This window comes from Mauremys reevesii, linkage group 2, assembly GCF_016161935.1.
Source record: "Mauremys reevesii isolate NIE-2019 linkage group 2, ASM1616193v1, whole genome shotgun sequence".
Classification (NCBI taxonomy): Eukaryota; Metazoa; Chordata; order Testudines; family Geoemydidae; genus Mauremys; species Mauremys reevesii.
Genome location: NC_052624.1, coordinates 96,494,737 through 96,522,481, shown reverse-complemented (window position 1 = coordinate 96,522,481; position 27,745 = coordinate 96,494,737). Strand labels below are relative to the sequence as shown.

General features: G+C 40.6%; 2 long non-coding RNA genes across 2 annotated transcripts in view; both read left to right on the top strand.

The window, feature by feature from the left end:
* Positions 1–2,501, top strand: part of LOC120396731 — a 12,198-nt gene extending 9,697 nt beyond the window's left edge. Inside the window, exon 4 of the long non-coding RNA XR_005593332.1 lies at positions 1–2,501. This exon is cut by the window's left edge and continues 854 nt beyond it. This is a non-coding gene — a long non-coding RNA (uncharacterized LOC120396731).
* A 128-nt stretch (positions 2,502–2,629) lies between these two features.
* LOC120396732 lies at positions 2,630–26,602 on the top strand. Its single transcript, XR_005593333.1, has 3 exons — positions 2,630–6,740; positions 12,969–13,023; positions 26,503–26,602. It is a non-coding gene; the product is annotated as an uncharacterized LOC120396732 (long non-coding RNA).
* The last annotated feature ends 1,143 nt before the right edge of the window (positions 26,603–27,745 follow it).

Genomic DNA, 27,745 nt, shown 5'->3' with positions numbered 1-27,745 from the left:
TAAACATAGATTAAGTAACACTCCCTACCCTAGGGCCTGATCCTAAACACCTTGAAGCCAAATAAACTGCTACAATCTAAGGGATTGATTCTGCAAGGTGCTGAGTACCCTCAACTCCCACTGAAATCAATGTGAGGTAAAAGTACTCAGTACCTCATGGAATCAGGCTGTTTGTCTAGTCTGTCTTACACTCTACAAGACAGGAGACATCAATTCAAGCAAGGGAGATTGGGATAGATATTGGTAAGGCTAAAAATGCAGGCAGGATTCCTGGAAGAACTGCGTGTTAGAGAACTTCTTTTCTCTTTACTGTTTTTTTTAAATTTATTTTAACTGTATCACATCAATAAAAAATATTGATTCATCTTGATAAACAAGAATAGGGAAAGAGAGAGAAGGAAAGGATCTTAGACCCAAAACTTGTCAATAAAGAGATGTCAAAAGTATTCCAGGAAAACACTGTCAATGTTGAAAACTTCTAAAGAACTCAAGGACAATGCAACCATCAAAAAAAAATTCTTCTTAAGACTCAACACCACAGGAGTCTCATAAGAATATATTTTGCATCAAGATTAAGAAATTTCCATAGAGGAGAAAATAGCCTGTCAATAATATATTCTGAAATTAGACAAGCAATAAGTGTACTTAATACAATCAGACAAAGAGCTATATCCTCCCACCCTTACTTAAATTTAATAGCACCTTACTCAGCAAGTAACTCCATCAAAGTGAGTGGGATGATTTGCAGAGAAAGGTGCTACTCGGTTTAAGTAAAGGTGGCAGAATCTGGCCCAAAATGTTTGACTACTCTTTTAGGGCTACATTTTGATACCAGAGCTCATGTTAGTAGCAGTAATAGTCCATCACTGACAATGATAATATTGTCGCTATTCTCATATTGGCTACGCATATAACTTTGAAGTCCTTACCCTGATACACAGTCAGCCGCACTGAGGGCATGAGAAGTCCACATCCATGATGTTTGACGATGCAGTTCTGTGAGGCCTTTCACATGCACCCTGGAGATGATTTCATCGATCCCACTTGAACCTGTTGCATGCTAATTTTGTTAGAGACTGCCAGTGAGCCCTGTTCTGAGCCATTTGAGATTGATGCCAGAGCACTGGAGACTGCTCTTCAAGTTATCTCTGAAGCACTTATATGGACAATGCTTCTTTCTTTTGCCCTGCCTCAACTCCCCATACAGGATCTGTTTTGGGAAGTGATGGTCTTCTGTTCTGATGACATGTCCAGTTCAACTAAATTGTGCTCTCAGTAGCATTTCCTTGATTCTGGTTGTGTTTGCTCTCTCAAGGACCTCAATATTCGTCACTCTGCCCTGCCAGCAAACACTCATTATTGAGTGGAGAGAACACATGTGAAATTGCTCAAGCTGTTTAATATGCTGTCTGTAAAAAGTCCATGTCTCAGAAACATACAGGGGAGATGTTGGGACCACTTCACTGTAGATCTTCAGTTTGGTGCAGAGAACAATGTTATGCTGGTTAAAGACTTTTGTTTGAGTCAGCCAACAGCCTGGCTGGCTTTACAAATTCTGGAGGCAATTTCCTTGTCAAGGGGACCATTACTAGATATGGTACTGCCCAAATACTTTAACTGATCCACATTTTTCAGCTATGTGCCTTGGATGGAGATGGCTGTCACTGGGGCATTGGAATGAGATGCTGGTTGGAACAAGATCTCTGTCTTCCCGAGACTGGTGATAAGGCTAAAGAGCTGGGATGCTTCATAAAATCTATCAAGGATGACCTGAAGGTTATGATGTCTATGGACCATCAGGGCACAGTCATCTACAAAAGTGCCTCGATGAGAAATCTCTCCAGCATCTTGGTCTTAGCATTACGTCTTCAAGATCAAAGAGAGCCATCGAGTCAGCAGCAAGTCCCCTGATCCAAGTCCCTTGTGGCATGGCTGAGGACACAGGCAAAGAAAAGTTGAACAACACTGGAGCAAGTATGCAGCCTTGCTTCACTCCATTCAAGATTTCAGTGTTGAATAGAACCTTACCCCACTACAAGTGCAACTGAAATCGACTGGGCTACTTGTGGAGTACCATGCTGCCAGTCTGAGTAAGGGTATCAGAAAGTGCTCTTTAATCATCTAAATATCATTATGGGCTAGATGATGGGACCTTACTCCATGAGTAATCTCATTGGAGTCAGTGGAACTACTCATGGAGTACAGTGCTATTCAACATGACAGTGTTAGAATCTGGCCTTTTATAAATAAATTCCATGCTAGAGCCAACTTACATTGTCCTCCTATTTTACTTCCAATTATTATTCAAATTTCACCAAAATAGTTAATGTTACCCCTGCTATAGGAAGCACAGAATCAAACATAGCCTCAGCATGTGAAACGTTGAGGTCATCATTACCACCATTAACATCTGCTTTTAAAAAATAGTCCTTCAGAAATTCCCACCCGCATAACTAACAACAGTTATCTTTGCAGGGGTTAGCTCTTTTCTAGGCAAGCCTGTTTACCACCCTGGAAAACCATGAGAATATTAATAGAAAAAATGGTCTGTTCATTAAGAATCAGATTCTGCCACTCTTCATAATGCTGAGTAGCACTTTAGACACTGTTCCACAAAGATACATCAGTTCCTAAACCCAAGACTTAGGCAACTAAGTCCTAGATTTGGCTCCACTGTGATCCACAAAACTTCCACTGAATCTGGTATACACTAAACTCACTTGGTAACTAAGTTTTTAGGGTAAAAGTTCCATAGGTGCATAAGTTCTTGCCTCTAGGTATGTGCACTGCTACCTTCTGCTTGGTGTCCAGAGGCCTATCTCCCACCTAACCCACAGAGCAATTCACAAACTGGTGGAAGATAGGCCTCTGTCCACCTATCTTCAGAGGCTTATGCTCCAAGGCTGGCTACTGGATAGGGTCTTATTCAAAATCTGTCCAGTGTAGGAAGAGGTGCTGGTGTTCACCTTCTAACTTTAAACCCAGTGGTTAATGCACTTACCTGGGATGGGTGAGACACACATTCCTTCCCTGCCTCTGCCTGATGAGGAGAAAGGGTCTGAACAGAGGTTCTCTTCTTGGCCCCATGACTCTTTAAGTATCTATACACAGTGGAACTGTTGTTAGGCCAGAAAAAGAGAGAGAATGACTTTGTAGTCAGATGATTAGGGCTCCCACCTGGAAGGTGGGAGACCTAGGGTCCAATCACTCTTTCATTGTTTATCCACAGTGGAACAGTATTAATAGGAGAGACTGAGGGATTCCCTCATCAGAACATCATGCAGCTCAGAGCTCTCTCCTGAGAGGTGGGAGACTCCTGTTCAATCCTTTCTCCTGCTCAGGCAAAGAAGGGAATTGAACTTGGGTCTCCCACATCATAGGTGAGTGTTCTGAACACTGAGTTAAAAGTTAAAACATGGACTGCTCCCACTCTGGCAATTTTGTGTGGAGTGAGGCAGGCACCTAACTCATTGCCACAAGAAACTGCTTAGCCAATTCCTGAGTCTAGGAGCTGAGGTCCTGTTTGTGGATTGCTAAGCAGAGATAGGTACCCCTCGCTGTGAGAGGGAGAGGGCTTAGGACACCCCCATCTGGTTGGTATCTCCTAATGACTAGTTTAGGCAGCTCCCCCCTCCCCCAATATGCTGGCTTTTGTAGATCTCATTCCAAGGTGGCACCTATTCACTGCGCAGTGAGCCTAGTCACCTGACTCTGGCTTTGTGGATGGCAGTGTTGCTCCTGTGATAACTTTTAGGTGCCATATTTCTCAGCATTGCAGTGCCTAGGTTCTTTTGTGGATCTGGGCCTTACTTCACTAGAAGTCCCCACTGATTTACAGTGGAAGAACTCAGAGTAAGATACTACTTGACATAAGTAAGGGTCACAGAATTGGTCCCTTAATAAGAAGTCAATCACTAGTTGTTTTATAATCCAGGTTCAGATTAAGCAGAGAGAAGAGGTTGACGGCAAAAGAAATGTCTGGCCCCAGTCCAGTAATGCACTGAAGCATGTGCTTAACTTTAAACTCCTGAGTAGTCCGCACTGACTTCAATAGAACTGCTTTATGTGCTTAAACTTAAGCACATGTTTAGTGTATTGGAATTTCATAGTGACTGTATAGCCTCCTTATTCCTGATGTTGTGCTGAGTCATAACAATGTGCTTAATTGCTTTGCTGGATTATAAAATGTAAGATCAAGTGGCAAACCAAGTACAAGACTATTTTGGTTTAACCTGACAGGGCATTTCTGAAGTGTAAGAATAATTTGTTTTTAACAATATCTGACAGAGACACTTTGGAAGAGAGAAAGTGCCCTTGTGAGACTTGGGATGCATAGATGTTAATGACTCTGATATTTTATAGAACAAAAGAATCCAAACTGTTTTCCATAGAATCTGTTTGAGCTCAGATGTGTGAAAAACAAAAATGACCATCCAAAAAAAAAATAGTAAGATGATAGTTATTTCACTACCCTGAAAACTTACTACAGGAAGGAATGTTCTGCAGCATTAAAATATGAGAGGATATATTTTTTTGGTCTATGTGCGCATTGTGAGGCACACAGCTATATTTAGAGGTAGATGAGTTTCAGTAATGGGTGAAATGGTTATATGCAGTCTCTATATTAGTCTGTGATCTTTCTGAATGAAAAGCCATACATAAATATCATTAACATTAGCTGCCTATGATACTGGGCAGATATAGTGATGAGACAACATTTTTGAGCCACGTGAAGAACTTCAGACATGTTCTGATGTATTGTTTCCAGTATACAGAAATTGGAGCTGCCTGAGGAAATTTGTATAATGATATTAAAAATGTTACAACCAAGACAAAATTATAAAAGCAAGGAAATTATTAGATAAAATTGTGGCAGAATCTTCACATTACTCTATATGTAGGTGTAAAAGCTTTTATTATGGTTTAAATGTGAATGGAGAGAGCTGTCTGACACCTGCTCTCAGTAAGCAGTATACCTTTATTTTTTGCGCCCTCTCTCTCTCTCTCTCTCTCTCTTAAGATACTGAAAATTCACTGAGTTTCCTCCTTAGCTAATCCACAACATAAATAGTGTTGCCATTTTTAGCCTGAGTGGTTACCCAATATTCCGGACCTTGATGGGTCGTTTCCGCTGGGAGGAGAAATTGAAGATAGTCCGATATTTCTTGGGTGTGATCCTGTTTCTTTACAAAGAATGTCCAAAGTACCATTTCCTTGAACACAGCAGGAATAAAACAACAGGAGGCAGTTTCCTTCTTCAGAAATCCAAGCCCGCTTCCAGCCACTACTCTGCCCAAGAGAAGCACACTCTTTCAGTGTCCTCCCAGGGACATGCTTCCAGTCATGCCTTGGTTTTTTCTGTGCTTTTTGCAGAGATAATTCTCGGCTTTTTTGCCTCTGACACTCTCACTTGCTGAGTTTGCCATCATCCCCCAGGGAAACTGCTCTGCCCATATGATTCAGCTTCTGCAGGTGGCCTAGTTCCTTGGCTGATGTCCTCTATCACTTCAGCCCTTTTACTCCATAAGGAGCTTAATTGCTTCTTACATTATCCTGAATGAAAGGTGGCTAACATGCCCATCAGCCTGCACCAAGGTCTCTGATTGCCCACAGATCAAAGAGGTGCACGATGGTTGTTACCATCCCCTTCCACCATGACAATAACCTGATAAATTATTCTGGGAGTTGCAGTTTTCAGAATCCTGGCACAGGAATGCCCGTCAGTGAGTTGAATACGCAATGGCACTGAGTGAGAAATCCCTCTCCAGGCCTTGGTGAATGAACATTTTCAGAAAGGCTGAGTGCCATTTCCAGAAATGCCTATTCAGCATAATACTGAGACTTAGAACAGACTCAGCACCACACTGAGGATCCTACTGTTGAGAGTAGGAATCGGTTTTGGACTAGCCTACCTGATCTGATGTCTGGGCAGAGGTTGAAATCTCTTGAGATAATGAAAGAGCTGACCATCACCTCCATGTTGGACAACAACTTTACCAGCTCCTCTAGGAAGCCTTCGGTTTCTGAGGGATTATACAGTAGAAAGGTGCCCAGGTTTGTTCCGTTTCTTCACTGTCTGATTAAGTGAACACACAAAGGATCTGAATGAGCCCATGATACCAGCCTCCATGGCCCGCTTGCTAAATTTCCAACAAGCACCACTGTGCTTTTTTTTTTCCCTGCTGCTCCTCATGCTTAGAACATGCTTCCCATAAACGTCGGCAAAGCTACCTCATTGATCTCCTTCAAATCCCTTCTCAAAACTCTCCTTTGCCATGATGCCTGCAAAACACTTGTAGGCAGTGGTCTCAACGGTCTGTCACGCTGACTCCTTTTATTCCCCCATTGGTCTGTGTTCATCTCTTGTCTTTTAATTAGATTGTAAACTTCTTGGGCAGGGATTGTCTTTTTGTTCTATATACAGCACTTAGCACAGTGGGGTCCTTGTCCATGACTAGGGCTCCTCAGTGCTCTGGTAATATGAGTAACAGATCATATTATTGAGTGAAATGAGCTCTTTCTGTATTTCAGCCCCCGAAGGAATAAAATGACTACTCTGCCCCCAGGTCTGTCTGTGCTGGATCTGGACCTGTGCTGAATAGAGCATTGTGGGGGGAGATGCCATGAGCTAAACATAATACACTTATCAGAAAATTGGCACATTCACATCTATGAAACAACTGCTGCATTGGACACCTCACACCAAACATGGGGGACGACAGTCTCTTATTCCTTAAAAGGTATTTTTCTTTCCAACACTTGATGTGTATGAAATATAATACAAAGAAAAAGCAAAATAATTCTAAGAAATAAAATCCAGGAAGAAGAGAAAGGGGAGTCGCATCCTTTGCTACTGCACCTGGTGGTTCAATAGCCCTCTCATCCCTTTTGTTTCATTTTCAATCACTGAAGCTGGATGTGAAACTTTTGAAGTTCAGAGATGCAGGAAAGAATGCCCGACAGCAAAGAAAAAAAAATTCCTGCAAAAATAAATTCATGATGAATCAACACCAAAAATAATCTGCATCTAACTAACACCTTCCCTGCAGGCGTCTCTGAAAACAAGAAATATTCAGAGTCAGAAAACAACAGAAGAGGGATAGGAGGAAACCTAAATTCCAGAGCTAACCACCCCCATGTCTGGGGAAAATTCATATCTAAATGCAGCTCTCAATTTAGCATCTCAGGTCAATGTCTAAGAGTGGTTGAACAGCAAAAAGAAACACTGGTTTAATAGTTGTTGTTTACAGGGGCGGCTCTAGGCACCAGCAAAACAAGCTGGTGCCTAGGGCAAAAAATAAAAGCGCGTCCCGCCGCGGGGGGGCGGCGGGGCGCTGGGCGGCTGCGGCAGTCATGCCTGCGGGAGGTCCACGGGTCGGGCGACGCGGCGACCCTGCGAGCAGGCTGCGGAGGCGCTCTCTCATCGCGCTCCATCCTCGGCTGCCGCTCCGCCACGCGCAGGCACGCGGAGCCGCCGCGACGCGCCGGACCCGGAGCCGACCGAGCCGCCCGGGGCCAGCCAGCCGTCCAGCGCGGGACCAGTCAGCCAGCGGGAGCTCCCGCTGCTCCGCTGCTCCGCTGCTCCGCTCCGACTGCGGGCGGGCGCTTGACTGACAAAAGCGTAAAACGCCCCGGTTGTTTAATCAGTTTAATTGTTGTTTGTTAAAAAGAAATGAAAGCTTGCAAGATGTGAGCTGCAGCCAGATAGTTCAAGCTAGCCAGAAAGGCTAGCAGTAGTTTAATTTGACATCAAATCCAAAAACTAAACTTTGTAACAAAATAAACTACAACTGGATTACCTGCTGCTACAACCATAGTTTGATTTGGACTTTTAGGAGGGCAATGCCTTCTCTATAATATTATATGATAGCCTATGAGTTACAAACTTAACTTCTGCAGCCAGGACTACAGAGTTTAATTTGCTAATCAATCCTTGACTTCTGTGGGTTTTGTTTTGTTTATCAAATACATTGGTATATAATCTGTATGCACACAGACTTGGTTGATTTTAAATATATATTTATCTGAAAAATGTCTAAGACACATCAAACCACCCTGCTAAGATTAAATCAAAGTGCCAGCCCAGAACTGAAGACCTTGGGCCAGGCAAGCATAAAGTATATGGCACTTGAGAAACTTGGACATAAACACACTTTCCAGAATTCAGGGAAAGCCAAAACATGGGTTTCACATCAAAAAGATCAAATGTCTTATGTAATTTGCCAGAAAAAAAAATAGCAGCTCTTTTATGGTCAGGTGTAAGACCTTTAGAAATGAGTCTCTACATGTATTTGACAGATCTGGAGTTCAGGTGATTCATGGAAGCAGAAAATGTGTTACATTGTCCACATAAAGCTTTTATTACCTGATTTTTTTCTCTAAGGTCCAAACATTTACCACTTTAACACCACTAATGCAGCTGATAATCATGATTTCCTTTTAAGGGGTTTTGAAATTTCCAAAAGTGAAATCAGGTTTAGTGACTGTGGGGCTGGTGCCCAAGGTGTAGAGAGAGCAAGGGCTCCAACTTAGCTGTGTCAACTGGAGGCAGTGAGCTGATCACTTTGCAACCAAAGTGAAGGTATTTGTGGCCCTCTGATGCAAGGGATGAAGGACGACTCTGTGGAGCCCCTGCACCCAGGATAAAGGCTTAATATTTGTGGTGGTGGTCTTTGTACTTCCATTTACCCCATAAAGAGAAGAGAATTTGGCCAAAAAGCTGAATTACCCAGGAAAAAGGGGAAACTGAGGCACTATGCCATCTTGATGTCAGAGAGGTAGAGGTAGTATCACAGAAACATAGTAATCTCTTTGACATACTAGACTTGGAAAATAGGAGACAGCTGGTGGTACCACACAGGGAATACTGATATATTTAAGAACTATGGGGATCAAGTCAGGAGAACTCAAATGAAAACTGGTTGGCCTGAATTTAGTTGGTACAGCAGTAAATATGGGCTCTTTATGCAGGGCAAACTTTAGACAAAATACATTTTATGTTGTAGTTCGGCTCCATATCAGCCACTGAGATTACTAGTCTGGATCATTACAAGTCTGAATTTACTTTGGAAGATCTTGTAAGACTTTACTATTTAACCCCTGAAAGGAGATGACAACCTCAAATTCAGCTTATTCCTTTGAGTTTACTGTTTTGGAGGTGTCTGTCACCTATGCTGAGTTGATAGTCAGGCCAGAGCAATGATCCATAATTGTCACTCAGCTGCCATTCACTTGGAACAACTGGCAAAAACTGAGCTGGGGCTGATGTAATTTGAGTCTAGGGCATTCTTAGGAAGATCAAAACAAACAAGTGTGTGGGTGGGCAGAGAAATGTAGAACCAAATCTGAAGTCCTAGCTACCCATGGACAAGTGATAAGATTTCCCCTCCACCCCCACGGTTTTGTGGGAGAAAGGTGCATCTTATACTAGTTATGTCCTTCCTTTGTTCTAAAGAAGTTCTTTCCCATAAATATAATCACCTCTCTGAGTCCACCTAATTTTCTTGTACTCAGTCATGAAATACTGGAAATGTTTCCCAGCAGAAAAAAATAGTCCAGTCACCACTGTATTTTAAGAAGGGGAAGACTGGATATAAAATAAGTACCTGGCTAATATTCTTCTCATATGTGTGTGTATATATATATGTGTGTGTGTGTTTCTTTTTTTTTCCCTTGCAAGTTTTCAGGAATTCCTTAATTCAGTGGACAATATTTTTATTGACACAAATTATGTCAGATTCACCTTTCTCCATTTGCAAAAACAACAAGGAATCCTTGTGGCACCTTAGAGACTAACAAATTTATTTGGCCATACACTTTTGTGGGCTAGAACCCACTTCATCAGATGGATGGAGTGGAAAATACAGGAGCAGGTATAAATAGATGAAAGGATGAGGGTTGCTTTACCAAGTGTTAGGTCAGTCTAATGAGACAATTCAATTAACAGCAGGATACCAAGGGAGGAAAAATAACTTTTGAAGTGGTAATGAGAGTGGCCCATTTCAGACAGTTGACAAGAAGGTGTGAGTAACAGTAGGAGGAAATTAGTATTGGGGAAATTAGGTTTAGGTTTTGTAATGTCCCAACCACTCCCAGTCTTTATTCAGTCCTAATCTGATGGTATCCAGTTTGCAAATTAATTCCGGTACCCCATTTTAACAGACATTGACCCAGGTCCTCCAATCTGGCTGAACTATGCTCAGAATCCAGAGTGGGAGGAAGGTGGCTTTGAGCCATCTTTTGACTCTGAAGCTGGGTTAAGAGTTGGACCACCTTTGGCCCAAAATAATCTGAAAATCCTCTGGGGACTGTTCAAACTTTCCAAATAAAACCCAAAGCCTCCTTTGGGCTGAAAAGCAGTGTGTGAAATTGCAATGCAAAATATTTTTAGTTAAAGGGAGGCAGAAAAAAATAGGCTCTTACAGCTTTCACTGAGGAGTCAGGATATAGTGATTCCATTAAGCCATTACTGCAGATCTGTATGTTTCATGTATCAAGGCCATACTCCAGAGTGCTCTGTAAGCCTATCAAAAGATATTCTAAGAAAAGTCATGTATTCCCTGATTCTTAATTGGTGAGCGTGAACAGTGCTCTTCCAGAAAAGATTTTAAAACAAAACATTTTATCTCCTCAAGGCATCTCACTGCACCTAAGAGCCATTGACAGTCTGGTTTTGTTCTTTTTTTGGAAATACAATTTAACATCATCTTCAGGCAACATACTTGAAAAGATTTCCTCTCCTAATAAAAAGCACCTGTGCCGCCTTTCCCTAACTTAACTGGCTCTATCCAGCTGAGCCTGCCCCTAATGTGCAGTAATCCAACAGCTACAATTGGTCTTCACTTGAGTTTATTTCCATTTTAATTTGTTTCTGGTTACCTCAAAACTTGAGCAGCCCACACATAAATAGCATTTGCTTTAATTCTGCAAGGGCTCAGAGGGCACAATCCTATCAGGAGCAGAGCATTTTCATTTCCCATGTTAAGTCAGCTGAGCACCCCCCAAGAATTGTAACATGTTGGAGACCATGTCTGCTGCATGTTCAGTACGGCACTGAGCACTCTGTCCACATGCAATGAATAACAATCATTTTAATCTTGCTTCAGGAACACAATTGATGTTATTTTTAGCTCACTCATTGAGATGCAAAGTGCGTATCTGTAAAACTAAACTCAAGCCCGGACTTTCAGACATTGGCATCTGAATTGTAGCCCGAGACCCAATGTGCATCTAGCTGCATGTGCAAACACACATTTACATATTCAAAATGGCACTCAAGTTGAGGGTGAAAAGAGTACACGTGCATTTTTTGCAGGTACAGGTTAGCTTCCAGTCTCTAAAAACTTCCCCCCTTATGATTGCTGTTGGCTTTTTAATTGAGAATATGAATCATTTACTGTATCTACAATAATTTGTATTTCACCTAAGCTGGGCATTATAAAATAGCAAGAAAAAAGGAAGTCTGTCCAGTTAGGAAATGTATTCATTGGAACACGCAAACCTCTTCTCAACCTTCCAAAATGGATTGTATTGCCTTATTTTCACATCGTTCTGTCTATTTGGAATATACCCACAGGAGCAGGGTTTGCTTAAAAGCTGCTGTTTAGCAGTGTTTCCACTGAGAAGCTGTTGCAGACATGAAACATGCAAATACCATTTTCAGAAACTCAGGCAATCTTTCGTCACAGCAAGACTGCAACAGGGACCACATTATGCACTTGTCCCTCAAAGGGAGAGTCTAGTGCCTTTTAGTGTACAGATAAGCTGAGGGATGTCTTATATCCCATAACACACCAAATCCATTCATTTCTTTTATCATTTTGTTTACTTTCTTCTCTGTGTTTTTTTCCCCTAACTTCAGCTCAACAATTTATCCTTAGCCAGCTTTATAGTCTCACTTATATCAGTAGTCACTAATACAGTATCTCTCCCAGCATGGCTACAAGTTTTCTGCTTTCCAAAGTTGTTTTCTTGTTCCTTTCCTGCTCTTACAGATTCACCTTTTGTTTATTCTTGCAGCTTGTGTTCTCTCTTTCCTTTTACTTTCCAAAGTTGTTTTCATTCTTTTATCTTTTACTTCTACCCCATTCCCCCTCTCTTTTCAACTTGTCATGTTTGGACTTCTTCCAGAAAGTTTCACTTCTTCCTTCCTCTAAATCTCTGTCCAGACACTCAAATGCTGGCTTGCTTCCCATCCTTGTATTCAAGCTCTATTTTCTACAGCTCTGATTTGACTGATTTCAACATCTTGTATTTCTATACTTCATCTTGTGGTCTGTCTCTCCATTCTTCTCTCTTTAGGAACACTTCATCTAACTCCTCTATTCTCTGCTCCTCGTCTTTCATTTGTTACTGTACACCTCTCATTCTTTCCTTATCCTTGCATGCACTTCTCATTTATGTTTGCAATCTGTGTTTTTCCCTTAGTTCAGCATTCTTTATTCACTGATCACTTTTTGGACACCTTGCAGTCAAACTGAAAATCTCTCTTTTTCTGTTAAACTCGCCAAAGCAACCCATAGAACTAATGCCTTAAGTTGAGATGGGGCATGGTTTTCTTATTTAGGTAGGCCTTTCCATTTCCTATTTACCTGGCCCCAAAGCTCTTCTTTCTTAGCTTAATCCATATTGGAGAAGTTGCTAGAAAAGTAATATTCAGCCTTGAATTGGAGAGCCACTTTGTCATCTAATCTATTGCAAAGAACCACAAAATAATTGTGTTATGATTACCTTGGCATAGAATTGTGATGCGTGTCATGACATTAGGTGATCCTAACCCAGTATTGTCATGAATTGACACAATATCACTGAGTAATGTCAGAAAATTAAGATGTGAATGATTTGTTTGTCTGTGACTGACTTTGATGCAATGGAGCAGATGCTCAGCTGACATCAATAGAGCTATGCTAATTTACACCAGCTGAGGATTTGGCCCAGAATTTCCTTCAACTTTCCTGTGTTTTTTTTAGGTGTGCTGTCTCTTTAAGGCCAGGCCTGTTGGGAAAAGAGGCAGGACTATATAAGGTGAGCCTTTCCACAGTGTGCAGAGAGATCTTTTGAAGAGAGGCTAACAGGCATTTTTAGTGCATAACAACTTTTGTTGGTCCTACAAAATCTCTGTACAATGCTGCATGTCATTGAGCACTCTCTACTGAAACATTTTCTATTAACTATCTACATGCACACAGACTTTTTCTTTTGTAGAGCACTCTCCCACCACCTCCATTCCTACAAACAGTGAAAAATATAGTCTTTGAAACGATGAAGCCCCTCTTCTGCTCTTCCACTTCACATAATTTGATTTAAGTCCCTTCTATTGTTCTTTGCCTTCAGGAGATTCCTGTGCTGCTAGATTTTCTGGCATCACCTTTGCCAACCCATGAGGGTCACTAGTGAACTCTTATTGTAGCCACTGTCTGTTTCCCCCCTATCTGGTGACACTCATTTAGGGCTTCTCTAAAGGAGTGTTGTTCCTTGGTGGTTCATAGACAAGAGTGGTTATGGGAAGTAGAGTTGTTTTTCTTCTTCTACCATGAGCTTGGCAGTACTTTTTGCAAACATTTCACTGCCACTCTGTTTCTTGTGTTAGTTCTTAGGTGCTGGTTGTACTCTCACTGGCTGTTCTACCTCTGTCATGGTAGTATTTGGCTTGCTGTCACCAGTGCTTGATTTGTTCTGTCACCTTCTCCACTACTGCTGGCTTTAAATGTCTATTTTCTCTAGACAGTGGGGGTTTTGTGCAGTGGGATATAAGACACTATACTGTATTGTTATCCACACCTTCTTTTGATGTATACTCTACTCCAGTAATGTTGCCAATGGACCTCTGTACTCCCCACTATGCCTTTATAATAGATTCTTGGCAATCTTGATAGTGTCTTCTGCTTTGCCATTAGACCGGCTGTAATGTGAAGAGGATGTGATATGTTCAAATTCTGCTGCCAGGAAATCCAGTGTCTATTATCTGTGAGAGCAGCCTCTGGAATTCCATGCCTCACAAACTGAGCTTTGTAGTCTCTTCAGTAATAGAAGATGCTGGTGTTGTATGTAAGAGATCTTCCTTCAAAAATCTGAATAGTAATCAACCATCACAGTTATACTTTATTTTCCAAAATACATCAGTCTGTGCCTTGCTTGCTCCATGGTCGATCAGGTATTTTGTGCATTATGAGTGGTTCCCATTGTTGATTTGCTAGGTGTTCCTTGCAGATACTATACCTGCTTATGAAGTCTGACCTCGTTGCTAAGGTTAGTTACACCTTCCTTTTCTTTGTCTGCTCACATTTAGTGCTGACAAGTTGGCAAACAGCCTTTAACATTGCTGTATTCAGCATGACTATTCTGATTGTTGTACTATTTTTGTCCAGTATTACAAGTACTTCATAATTTGTTCAAGAGGCCCTGAAAAATTCCAGTTTTCACAGATTTCTCCATGGATTTGTGTTGCTATAATGAGTTGAATGTTGCTCACTGCCACTACTGCAGTGGCTCAGGGCCAAATTTTAAAGTTGCAGATAGGCACCTAGTGAGATTTTCGAAGACACCTAACTTCCATTGATTTCTGCATTTTTAGGGGCCTAAATATCTTTGAAAATCTAGCCCTCTGTGTCTTTGGTCAGCCACAATGAAAAATGAAAACAGGCTGTAGACAATGAGGACTGTTGCTGAAGGCAACAGGCCACGTGGCAACTGTGCTCCTCAAAAATTTTCCAACAGAACAGTTTTCAGTCAGAAAATATTGATCTGATGGAATCAAAATGTTCTGTGGGAAAGTGTCAGTATCATCAAAACTTTGAGTGGGAGGCACACAGTTGGGTGACTGTGGTGCGGGGGCTGGCTCACTGGCACAGGCAGGTTGGCTGTTTTTAAATTTTGTTTCTCTGTTATTTATCTTTGTATATTATACCATGTAAACAGGGAAATTACCAACCACTGATTAGAATACCAATTACCAATGAGTATACCAAGTACCAATCACCAATCACCCACTGTATATTGCAATTTAGAAACAGTTTTTAAACCCTAATTTAAAAAAAACAAAAATAGAACAAAGTAAAAATATTATAATTTATCGTATAAAAGTTGAAACATTTTGACTATTCTATCATGACTTGATGTAATGTGTAATTACATCAAGTCACAATATAACATCTAAACAAATCAATGTTGTTTTGATTTTTTTCAAAACAAAATTTTAGTATTTCATTCCACATGGAAAAAAAAATTCTTCCAATTCAGAATGGAAAAAGTTTGGAATTTCTTGTGAAACAGGAAATCTGAGTTCTGACCAGCTCTATTCAGAGCTAAGATGGGTGGACTGGGGGTTTCCAGGTTGTAAATGCAGGATTTAGGATACTGCTGTTACAGGCTGGTGGCGCTGGAGGCAAGGAGACCGGAATAACCTTGAGAGAAAGCAGATGAACAGTGCTTCTTGTGCACAGAACTTGCTGGAGTGGCACATGTGGGATTTCTGAGCAAGGAAACTGCTTGCTGTTTCTACTGTGTTCAGGGAAATAGAACTTTCTGTTCATTCTGTAAATGAGATTACACCAAAGATCACTCATTACCGAGTATAATCATCTTCCATGGGACTTATGGGTTTTCAGGTGGCTAATAAGGCCAATCCTTGAACCAAAAGTTCTATTACAATGAGGGCAGATGTTTTCAGGCTCAGCAGGAGGCTGTTGACCATGACTGGGAGCCAGTCTCTCCTTCCTCCTGTGCCTCTTGTCCTCTTCAGCTTGTTGGAGAGCAAGTTCAAAATGCAGGGGCCATCACTTAAGACTTCACTCCATTAAGTGTCAATGTCAATATTACACTTATTTAGGTTGTCCTTTTGCAAGTCCTTATAACACTTCCATTGTCCACCCACGTTAAAGTGCCCTTCTTTCAGCTGAGGAGATAGGATGTGTTTTGGGAGGCGATGGTCTGGCATCCAGACACTGTGACTAGTCCAGCGGAATTGCTGACAGATGATTGTTGCCTCGATACTGGTGGTCTTTGGCTCTTCCAGAGCACTAATATTGGTGTGCCTGTCTTCCCATTTGATCTTCAGAATCTTATGATGGCAGCGTTGATGGTGCCTCTGAAGGACTTTCAAGTGGTGTCTATAGGTTGTCCAAGTTATGGACCCATACAACAGTGTTGGGAGGATAACGGCTTGATAAACAAGAAGCTTGGTGTCTGTTCGAATGTTGTGATTGTCAAAAACTCTGTGCCCTAAACGTACACTGGCACAGCTCAGGCGATGTTGAATTTCTGCATCAATATCTGCCTTGAATGAAAGGTGACTTCCAAGGTAGAGGAAATGATCAACATTCTCCAGTGCCACTCCATTGATTTTGATAGATAGGGCATGTAATACCTTATTTGGAGAGGGCTGATAGAGCACTTTAGTCTTTTTGATATTAAGAGTGAAACCAAGACATGCATAAGCATGGGCAAATGCATTCAAGATAGTTTGAAGATCTTTCTCAGAGTGGGCAAAGACTGTATTGTCATCAGCATACTGAAGTTCCACAATAGATGTTGTGGAGCTCTTATTCTTGGCTTGTAAATGATTTCAGTGCCAGCTGTAAACTTCCCAGCAATTAGGTAAAGAAAGACGGCAATAAAAACCAGAAACATGGTTGGAGCAATGATACAGCCCTGTTTGACTCCTGTTTGTACTTTGAAAGGTTCACTCTGGGAGCCAGTGCTGCTCAGAACTGTCACTTTCGTGTTATCATGAAGCAGTTTTAGGACATTGATGTATTTATCAGGTCATCCAATTTTAGAAAGTACAGTCCAGAGGCCACGGTGATTCACTGAATCAAAGGCTTTAGTTAGATCAATAAAAGCCATGTACGGTGGTCAGTTTTGCTCCCAACACTTTTCTTGCAGCTGCTGTGCTGTGAAGATCATATCCACAGTTCCACAAAATGGTCAGAAATCGCTCTGTGACTCCGGAAAAATTTCTTCTGACGGGGCAGAAGGCAGGTTGCAAGGATCCATGCCAGAACTTTGCCTGCAATGGCTAGGAGGGGAAATACCATGATAATTTCCACAATCTACTTTATCCCCTTTCTTGAAGAGGGTGACAATCCGGGCATCCCTCATTTCACTGGGTATCTCCTCCTTTATCCAAATTTTAAAGATAAGCAGGTAAAGCTGCCAAATTAGCTGTGGTCCACTGTCTTTAAAGATTTCAGCAGGGATTCCCATCTAGAACTGCTGCCTTGTTGTTCTTCATCTGCTTGGTGGCATTGTGTACCTCATACAAATTGGGAGAGTCTCTGAGCTCATCCCTAAATGGTAGCTGAACGATTTGCTCAAGGACTTCATCTGCAACCATAGAATTACGGTTAAGGAGATCTTCAAAATGTTCTTTCCAGCGAGAATTTTGGCTTTGTTATCCTTCAGAAGTGTGGTTCCATCCTTAGAGCAAAGAGCTGGCAAAATTGGTCCATAAACAGCCTCAGTGGCACTAAAGAAACCACATGTATTGTGGATATCCGCGAGATGTTGGAGTTCTTGCACTTTCTCAATCCACCATTTGTTCTTGAGTTCTCCGGTTTTATGTTGGACTTCTGCCCTCACCTTGGCATCGACTTCTCTCTTTATAATACAATTTGTCGTTCTGCCAAGCACGAAATGCCATTCTCTTCTCATTGATGAGTTGCTCAATTTCAGCATCATTCTGTCAAACCAGTCCTGATTTTTTTCTGGTTTGGTAGACTATGGTTTCCTCATGGGCATTGATGATTACTGCTTTCAACTCGCTCCATTGTTCAATTTCTTCTGGACATTCTGATGGGAGCTTTTCTTCTATGACTGCTTAGAAGAAGTGGTCACGCTTAATAGGGTCCTTCAAATCTTGAACCTTCAACTTGCACTTGACCTGCTTCTTTTGCAGCCTCCATTTGGGAGCAACCTTAATTTTCATTGTGGATCGAATAAGGCAATGATTAGTCCACCAGTCATCAGCACTTGTCATTGCTCTTGTGAGAAGTACATCACTACGATCTCGGGCGCGAACTATGACTTAGTTGAGGAGATGCCAGTGCTTTGACCATGGGTGTCTCCAAGATGTTTTGAACTTTTCCTTTTCTTGGAAAAGAGTGTTCGTAATAATAAATTCATGTTCAGCACACTTGGTCAGGAGCAGAATTCCATTTGAATTGCTTTTGCCAACTCCTTCTTTCACAATTGTTCCTTTCCACAGGTCTGAGTCTCATCCAATACATGCATTGAAATTCCACAGAAGGATGATCTTGTCTTCTGTAGGGATCGCCAATAAAATGGGTTCCAACTGAGAATAAAAATCTTCCTTTACATTCTCATCGGCATCCAGTGTTGGTGCATAGGTGCTCACAATTGTTGTCTGTTGATTTTGGTGAGCCTCAATTGGAGTGTCATAAACCGCTCATTGATGCCAACTGGTACCTCAGAGAGGCACCTTACAAGCTTATTCTTTATAGCAAAACCCACTCCATTCAATCAGGGTTCATCTATAGATTTTCCGTTCCAGAAGTAGGTGCATCCTCCTTTCTCCTCCCTCACCTGTCCTTCATCAGCTCTTCTAGTTTTGGACAAAGCAGCAATATCGATGTTAAATCGACTCAATTCATGAGCAATAGTGGCTGTACGTTGCTCTGGTCGGTCGCTGTTTAAGTTGTCCATCAGGGTAACGTATGTTCCAAGTTTCAAAAGTTAAAAAGTTTCTTACATCTTCAACTGCTGAGGTGGTGATCCTGCTGGATGCAGCTATCCAGCCAGGAAAAACAGAGGCAAGATTATATATACAGTACCTTTGCTAATCTCCTCCCCATGTGGGGTGAGCAGAGTGGATCCTAAAAAGAACTGCTCAGCCCTGGATGCAGCTGCTGAGATGCTTGACCCACCTCAATCCTCAAGCACACACCCACTGTGTTGGTCTGTGAATAGGAACTTCCGGATTTTACAGTCCTGTTCTTGTCGCCACTCACCAATGCCCTCGGACTTTTGACTTGTGCAAATGTTATTTTCCCAAAAACTGGAAGATGCCTGTGCAGGACTTCTGTTAAAGTGGGGAGACTGGTGCACAACAGTCATCCCACTGTCCTTGACATACAGAGGACTTGAAACCAATGGCATGGACACCATGACGATTGGAGACCCTCTATCTGCTGCAGCCTTAATCCACCTTCACAGCCATTGTAACTGTTCCACCCAATTGTGGGTAGGGGTTCTTTGGGATTCTCGGTGAAGGACTGCGATGAATGACCCAGGACGAGGAGAACTAGATACAATGCAATTTTATTACAGGATGGTAAGTATAACAATTATTAATGCTGAGATTCCTTATCAAACAACTACAATACTGTATGAGTAAATTTAAACAAGTAAGGCAAAGGAGGGGAAGCACATAAGGAAAAAAAAACCTCCCTCCCCCAACAAAAACACAATGGGGGAAAATAAGCAGAACAAAAACAAACAGAAAATTCTGTCTAGCTAGTTACTTATGACCAGGCATATGACAGCCAGATAGGAGAGTATATACATAGTGAGTTCGGGCTGCTCCACAACAAGCGGTTGGGCTGGATTCGAGAGCGGGAGGGTCAAGTCCTGGTTGATCAGACCTGGACTGGCAGTGACGTTGAGTCATTTTTGGGACCCTCTGATTACTTTACAAGGGTTACTAAGTATATAGTTCAGAAGGTGAGTGTGGCACACGTTGATTGGCTGCTAAGTGCCCTAACTGTTTTTCCCCTTATTAGGAAGACCAGTACGATGTGGAAACTGAAGAAACGGTTTCTGCAGTAAACACTATGGAAACAACCCACACAAGTTTCCTGTGATGAGCACTATGCCCTAATAAAGTCGTGCAGCCTATCGTGGGCCCCTTTTCGCTGCGGGGTCGAGAGGCGGCCTGACCAAAACCGCAGGAGGGGGAGGGGGTTAGGCTGTATTAAGAGTAACATTACACAACAGTTCACCTCCATTGTGCATTTATCCTCCATCTGCTCTGCCATTACGGACTTCTTGGATCACACTTTGTCTGGAACCTCGGCTTTGACCATTCTGCCATGGGTAGCCCTAAGGGAGTACATGACTCCAGACAGCATCACTCTGGGGTCATGGAAACACGCAAGCCTCACCACCAAAGAATATACCTGATTTATATCACTGACTTCTCTTAATAGATACAACCCTGTAAGGCCCCAAATACTGGCTGGCTACTCAGGCCAAAGGGGTAGCAGTATGACTTTAGAGTGCAAATTTAAAGGGAGAGGCAAAGCCAGTTTGAAAGATGTATGGCTCTGTGTATGATTGCTACACTTCAGCACTTTGCCTTTTTTTAGACAGCAAAAAGGGAACTGCATCATTCTAAACACTTAAGAATTCTAAACTATATAGTGTCCCTATAAATAAATAACTACAAGACTATGTGTTGAGGTGAGGCTTCAGTTCCTGATGAAGTTGCAAACGGAGACAGATGATCTATTCTAATTTGCTATAAAATTAACCTTTTTTTTTTTTAACCCAGACAGGTGAACATTCATTTATTGCATCAAGTGCCATGTGATTTAGAGTAAAAGTTGAAAGAAAACAATGTAATGTGGTTAACATCTTTTTCTGTATTCTTAACAAATCAGTACATCTTCATAAAAACACTCTCATGTAAGGAAAACAAACACAAATGTGTTAATATTGCAGCAAATTCACTCACATTTTACTAGATATTGGGGGGGAGAGGGTTACTGTAACTTTCCTTGCACAATTCTATATCCCAAATTTTGTTCTCAAATGATGAAAGGTAAGTACATTGCAATACACTTAACCAGCACAGAGCCAGATTCTGTAAAATGCTAATGCTCTCACCTCCCATTGATTTCAATGGAAATTGAGAATGTGAAGCACTTTCCAGGGGGAGCTTTGTGAAATATTGGAATCTGAGTTTCCATTCTGCAGAACATTCTCACACTTTGAAACCTTTTAACAACAAATTCATTTTAGGCCAATCAAAATTGTGACATTTTATTCTGATTTTGACTTTTTTAAAATGTTATGCATACAATGAAATTTGGAAGCAAAGAGATTTCAAAAAGAAAAATAGAAACATTATGACACGGTCAAAATGCAATTTTTTTTGACCTTAGCAAAATGCTTCATTTCAATTTTTTAAAACCAAAATTTCACCAAATCAACATATGCCCAAGGAAAGTTTCAATTTTGACAAAATAGCATTTTCCAGCATAAACTTTTGACTAGCTCTGCCTGGTACCTCTAAGGCTCTGGTTCATGATCTCTTTATACACATGGGACTCAGTGTCCCTATTGACTTCCTTGGGAGCTAGGAGTGCTCAGTCCCTTGCAGGATCAGGCCCCATTAAATTGGGTTTTTGCTACTTCAGTTAATTGCAATGTTGCTAATTGCATCATTTAATTATTTGCCCATCTGACATAATTCCAAATGTTGCTCTTTTCATTGTCATCACTCTAGACAAGTGAGTTGTCTGTCCACTATCTTTTTAATACCATTCTTAATCAAGTATGACGTACTCTTTTTAAAGAGCCTGTGAAATGAAAATATTCATTGGAAAGGCAAGAACTTGCAAAACATTATGGTTAGAGGGGAATTTTGTCTGAGTAACAACTAAGGAAAAACTGATCAAGAACTTCAGAATTTGGTCTTTTAATATTAGCTATAATTTGGAATTCACAAGGTAGGAAGAAGCAAATAATCTTCACACTGAACTGTGGGTTGTCAAAAAAAAAAGTAGTGTTATGCTTGCTTTCATTTAAATCAGGGAAATTATTCCCTCCTTTCAAATCCCCATATATTCTGTGCATTTACAATATTGTGCTACGCTGTAATACTGAAAGCAATTAGAAATAACTGAAGATGTTGTTGCTTCATTCTAAAAAGAATGAGTTGCCACCTACACATCTAATTAAAAATCTGAAAAGCCAATTTCAAAAGTACTGTGCTGTATTTCATCAGCTACCTTAACTGTACTGTTATGCAAATGCATTCTAGTCAGAAAAAATGCAATGATTTCACCTGCAAGCAATGAAAATCCATCTTAGTTTATTCTCTCCCTAGTACAGTATGTTGAAGAGCTGGTGTTTCCACCATCTGGTCTACCTCATGCCAAAGTTAATTAGATATGAATAAAGCTTCTTCACCTTTTCTATTTACAGGTGTCCAAGGAAGGCATTTATGACCACTGGGAGTTCTATTTGATGATAAAAATACATTGTAGCCATTGTCACAACTAGTAACAGTTTCCAATAGTTGAACATAACATAAGTTACTGTTGACTTCCAGATGATGCATACAGATGATTCTTGCATGTTATGGTCCAGTGCTAAAAAGAGTGACATCTCTTTAAGTCTTCAGTCTTAGTACATTGGCTGAGTATCTCCCGATACAAGTAATCATGTACAAAGTAGGTGAATGCCATGCTTATTTGTTCTCAGCTCTTCATATCTTTCCAGAATTCGCTTCTAGATTTCAGTCTGTCAGATGACTAATATATTAATCAGTTAAGTCTATGGCCATAAGCCACTTTGGTATTACAAATGTAAGTTCACAAATTTGGAAATGTCCATACAACCACTTTTTTCCCATGATACCATTTGGTTAGGGGCACAATTGGAAAAAACCACCGTTCATGTCTATAAAGCAAATGTTTAGCCATTAGTTAATAACTAGCTAATTTTGACCATGCACAGTCCCTGCTAGTGGGCTAATCTGGCACACACTTTAGTAGCTGTAAGTAGTTAGGCACATGGCTATTTTTAGAATTGGTTGAAAATTTTCCGACAGACTAGTAAACCACCAGGAAATGCCGATTTGCTGAAATTGAAACGTTTTGTGGGAACGTGCCAACTTTGTCAAAATTTCCAACAAAAAAAGTATCAAAAGATTTCAATTCAATAAGGCTGCAGTGCTTTGTTTCAAAATTATATTATAAAAGGAAAAAGTGAGGGCTTCAGCTTTATGGAAACAAAACACTTAAATAAGGTCATTCCAGTATTTCCAAAACGAATTTTTTTCAGAATTTTCATTTCACAGGTTATTTTCGCCTTTTCAGTCTAATTTGGGGCAAAAGTCAAATTTTGAAATGTTGGATATTTTTGCAGATTGGAAATGCTGAGTTTTGACCAGCTCTAGTTACATTGTTGTATAGATGGTCGCCTCTAATGGGAGCCACTGTAGCTGTCAAACCAGGTTCTCCTATCTCCCAAAACTCTCGGCAGTTAGCTATCCCAAGGTGTACATTCCCACTACTCTGTATACGTAACCTCTGGTAACTTTGTACCATGCATCAGGACTTATCTGAATATGTCACTTATAAGCCATGACCAGGCTGAAAATGCTCCACATTTATTTTACCAGTCATAGCACTCACTCCTCTTTGGGACAATACCCCACACATTCCTGCTTTTTGAGGATGCAGGGTCCCCAGAAATTACAGTTGGCACAGAAAAACCATTAACATCCCTGTTGTGGCACAGGAAATGGTTGCTGAGGCACTTGGAGGTAGCTGCCCAGAATGCCGGATGGGGATATGAAAGTATGGTTCTGATGAAAAAGTCATCTTGTGGACATAAGCTAATTTTTGTAACTTCTAACCTAAGTTGATTGTGCTTCTAATAAGTCACATAATCACAGTTATAGCTGTAGTATGAATGGGGCCTAACAATTGCTGCTTTTAGCACAAAACAGCTTCTGGCCTTTGTTAAAGACTTATTGACTGTTGTGATTATTATCTAGCATTTTATGTTTGAATGGAAAACACAACTTGCAGTACCGAAGAGCAACACTTCTTGAGCCTTTGTACTGGGTCATGTGAGCATGTTGCCATCATCTATGATACGTAGCTTCCTCATCGATGTTCTTTTTCTTGTAATTCTGTTTAAGATTCTGGCATAATGGTCTATTCATTGGATTAAAGATGTGGCCTTAAGCAATGGAGAGAAAAAGGTGACACATTTCTCAAGGAAACTTTAAAATGTGCTGCGCCCTTATCCAGAATCAGTAAAATTTCTTTTTCCTTAATTATGGCACTTGTCATCAGTCTTATGCAGCAAGTTAAGTGAAAATCTAAATTGTCATTCATGTATAGTATGATAACCACAGCCTACCAGCAGCAAATTTTTAAATTCAGCTAACTGAGGCCTAGGGCATCTTAATTTCACTGATAGAAGCTTCCTTTTTGCCATTCCTATCATGTTTGCTAGTACAACAGGAAAAAAAAAGTCTATCCTCTGGATTTGTTTCCTCTTCTGCTACTGCATCATTTTTGAAAAGGAAAGAGTTAAAGAATAGCCAGATATCACTGCAGTAGCAGATTTCTTTAGGGACAACAGATTTGCACAAATATCCAGGGTTGACAGTTTTGGTCGGAGATATTTCTGGAGGTTTCAATCACATGACATAATCTTTAATTAATCTTTAATTCCTGGAGACTCCACAACAATCCTGGAGGGTTAGCAACCATGCCTCAGTCCCTAGTTAGATGCTTAAAGGGAGGTGGCCTGACTTTCAGTGGTGCTGAGCACTTGTAGTTCTTGTTTGCATGAATGGGAGCTGGGGTGGCTCAGCATCTTTGAAAACTCAGAAAACCAACTTTTGTTTAGAGAAATAGTCTGTCTTTTTTCGCCTTCCTTTCCTTTTGTGGCCAAGCAATCTTACCACTGCCATGTAAACAGCACTTACTGTGCTCTGTGGCTTGTTAGTGTTCTGCCATAATTATCAAAGAGCCTCAATGATCTTGACTTTCCAGTCTTGCAAAATAATAGCTTTCTCTCTCCTGTCATTTATTCGCCCACTCATCTGAAATTCCAGAGAACAAAGCATGTGGCATAACATATTGCTATGAAAAAAAATGGATCATATTTCTGCCTTGCAGGCAGGGCTTCCAAAACAACATATATTTCAACAACAATGCAGATCATTTCAATAGCTGTAACTGTAGGTAAAATGTCTTCAATAATACAACTAATATCATACTTTATTGTACTTTAACTGTCATGCCTATACTTAAATGACAATAGGCCTGCTGAGAAGCAATTGGCACAAGTCAGCTTACTGTGCTACTGTTTTTAATGTCAGGTACATTATAAAAGAGTTTTTATTCTCGTCAATGAATATTTTCACTCCCTTCTAAAATATGGTCTGATGAGTTTTTCATAATAAAGAGTGATAACCTCCATAGATTTGAGTAAGAGCCATATGAGGAGCCTGATTCTCTTTTCAGGTTGGTATAAAATCTGGGATCACTCCACAGAAGTCAATAAACTTACATGGGCGTTAGCGAGAAAAGAATCAGACCCTATGATTTTTACTACAGATTTGTTGTGTGTGAACTAGGAGTTATCCGAACTGAACTACTATTTTACATAAACCACAATAAAGAACAGGGTATCATTGTCAACAAAACCCACCTGTGTGAGATAAATGAAATATTGTCAGTAAAACAGCAAGAGTGAAACTAACTGCACTGGCAGATAACTCGTATTTTCTGAAAATATTAGTTACAATTAATCAAAGTGTAAGCTGAAGTAGTACATGGTATATGTTGCACTGAGAAGAAGATGGAATAGAAATTGTCTGCAGATCCTTCCTTTCACTAATTTTTATGTTTCTATGAGTTAGTGGAGGTGACAGTGAAGGAAATGAAGACTTTGAGAGTTAATATTATAAAGTGATAGTTTTATTACAGTGTCTAATTTAGTGCAAGCTAAACAGGCGATATTTTTACTGACTTTGTGTGTTGGGTTGTAGTTTGGTTTTGTTTGGTTTTTTAAATCTGACACTTAATGTTGACAGATTTGAAGGAGAGGACAGATGAAGAATAACCACTTTTTTGGGACCCAATTCTGCACGGTGCTGACAGCCTCCTGTGTGGTGTTAGCACCCTCCGTTCTCATTAACTTCAATTCTCAGCACCTTCAGTGCTAAGTTCAGTACTCTCATTGACTTTATTGATCAGCACCTGGCAGGATCAGTCCCAAATTCAGGCTGTCTGTATTTCTCCTTCATCCCAATTTTCCCATTCTTCTCTTTCTTGAGATCCCATATCCTGGCCGCTAGTCTCCTGGATGAGCAGGAAAAGCTCTTTAGTTGGCTAGAGATATATCTCTTCAGTGACACAAGGTGCTTCTTCCTTCCTTAGAGGAACAGAGACAGGAATTTAAACTGACCTCTGCTACATCCCACTGCCTCTTGTAAAATGTTGGGGGACATAAGGAAGAAGGGAAGGTACCTGATGTCAGAGCCTGGATGTGTTATACATGTTTTGTCAAAGAGTCACTGAAAGACAAGAGAAGCGGAGAGGATGGGCACTTGGAAAATATAAGCTATAGCTTATTCCTTGTATCTGCATGAATGGTGCTTCTCTGGGTTTGCTCTGGCAGAGTTTAGGAACAAATATGTAATGCACAGTTTCTCTTGTTACCTGTTTTTTTTCCCTCTCTCTCTCTCTCCTTAATAAATGTGAGATAATTTAGATTGTTTTTTTTTCTTTTTAGGAGCATTCTGCAATGACTTTACTGCCAAACAATCTCTTCCCTTTGGGACCCCATTAGGGAGGTAATGACACTTATCCTGGAATCGCTTAGCCAAACCAACACTTAAACAGAAGGCATCCTGATGAAGCCTATCAGAGCTAGCTGAAACTCTTCAAGTTTCCATGAACTTTCCTTGTGAAAGAATGAGAGAAACTTTTATGATAAATTTGTGCCATCTTTTACTAGAGTTGGTCACTTTTTGAAAATGTTGATGAAGTTTATTAAAAAAGCGAGGGGGAATAGTTTGGAAAATGTTTCCTACCATTTTCTTACTAGCCCTATTGTCAACAGTTTTGTTGGTTATGATAAGCAGGGCACAGAAAATCCAGCCAACCACAAGGAATGGTGGGAATAGGAGACTAAAAGTTACAGTAGTGCCCTGGATAAAATAGCTGTCCATTAAATAACAGGGAATATTTTAAAAGGTTAATTATGTTTTTGTTTATATGTTTGTGATAGACTGTATCCCTGTATTCACTCCTTGCACACTATTGTAGTAATATATTTATAAAGTATGCCTTGTTGAGGTATCATTTGAAAACTCATAATTTGCTGGTCATTATTGTCCTGGTAAACTATGAGTAGCAACATTATACATAGAGTTATAAGATTCCACGGTATGGTGTTACTAAAACATGTCCCAAGTCTGGGTAGTGGCCAAATCAGTTCCCCAAAGACAAAGGGCAAGCTGACATCTCAGCCGGGTGTCAACAAAGTCAATGGACCATTACTTGCTAAATGGCCATTCTTTGGCAGGAAAGGGGTCGTGGGTGAAAACTCTACATCTTAGCAAAGAAACAGCATAGGGTTCCTGTCCACAAAGACTGCTGGTCACTGTGAGCCCAGCTGGAAATGCTTCTCAAAGGGGAGTGGAAGACTAAAAAAGGAAGGGGAAATACCCCAATGGACCACTCCTCCTCACTCTTTTCCTGTCCATTGATTCACTGCATTAGAAGAACAAAGAAAGCAGCCATCACACAAAGGAAAGGAGCCTGGCCTAAGAAGTTTGGTTCATAAAACTGTTGAGAGCATGTGGTAAGAAAACTTTTGCTTTGAATTTAACATAGTTTGTTAAATTAGGTATTAGTTGTCTTTCATCTTTATTTTTCTCGTAGCCATTTCTGACTTTTATGCCCCATTACTTGTATTCACTTAAAATCTCTCTCTTTGTAGTTAATAAAATTGTTTTATTGTTTTATCTAAA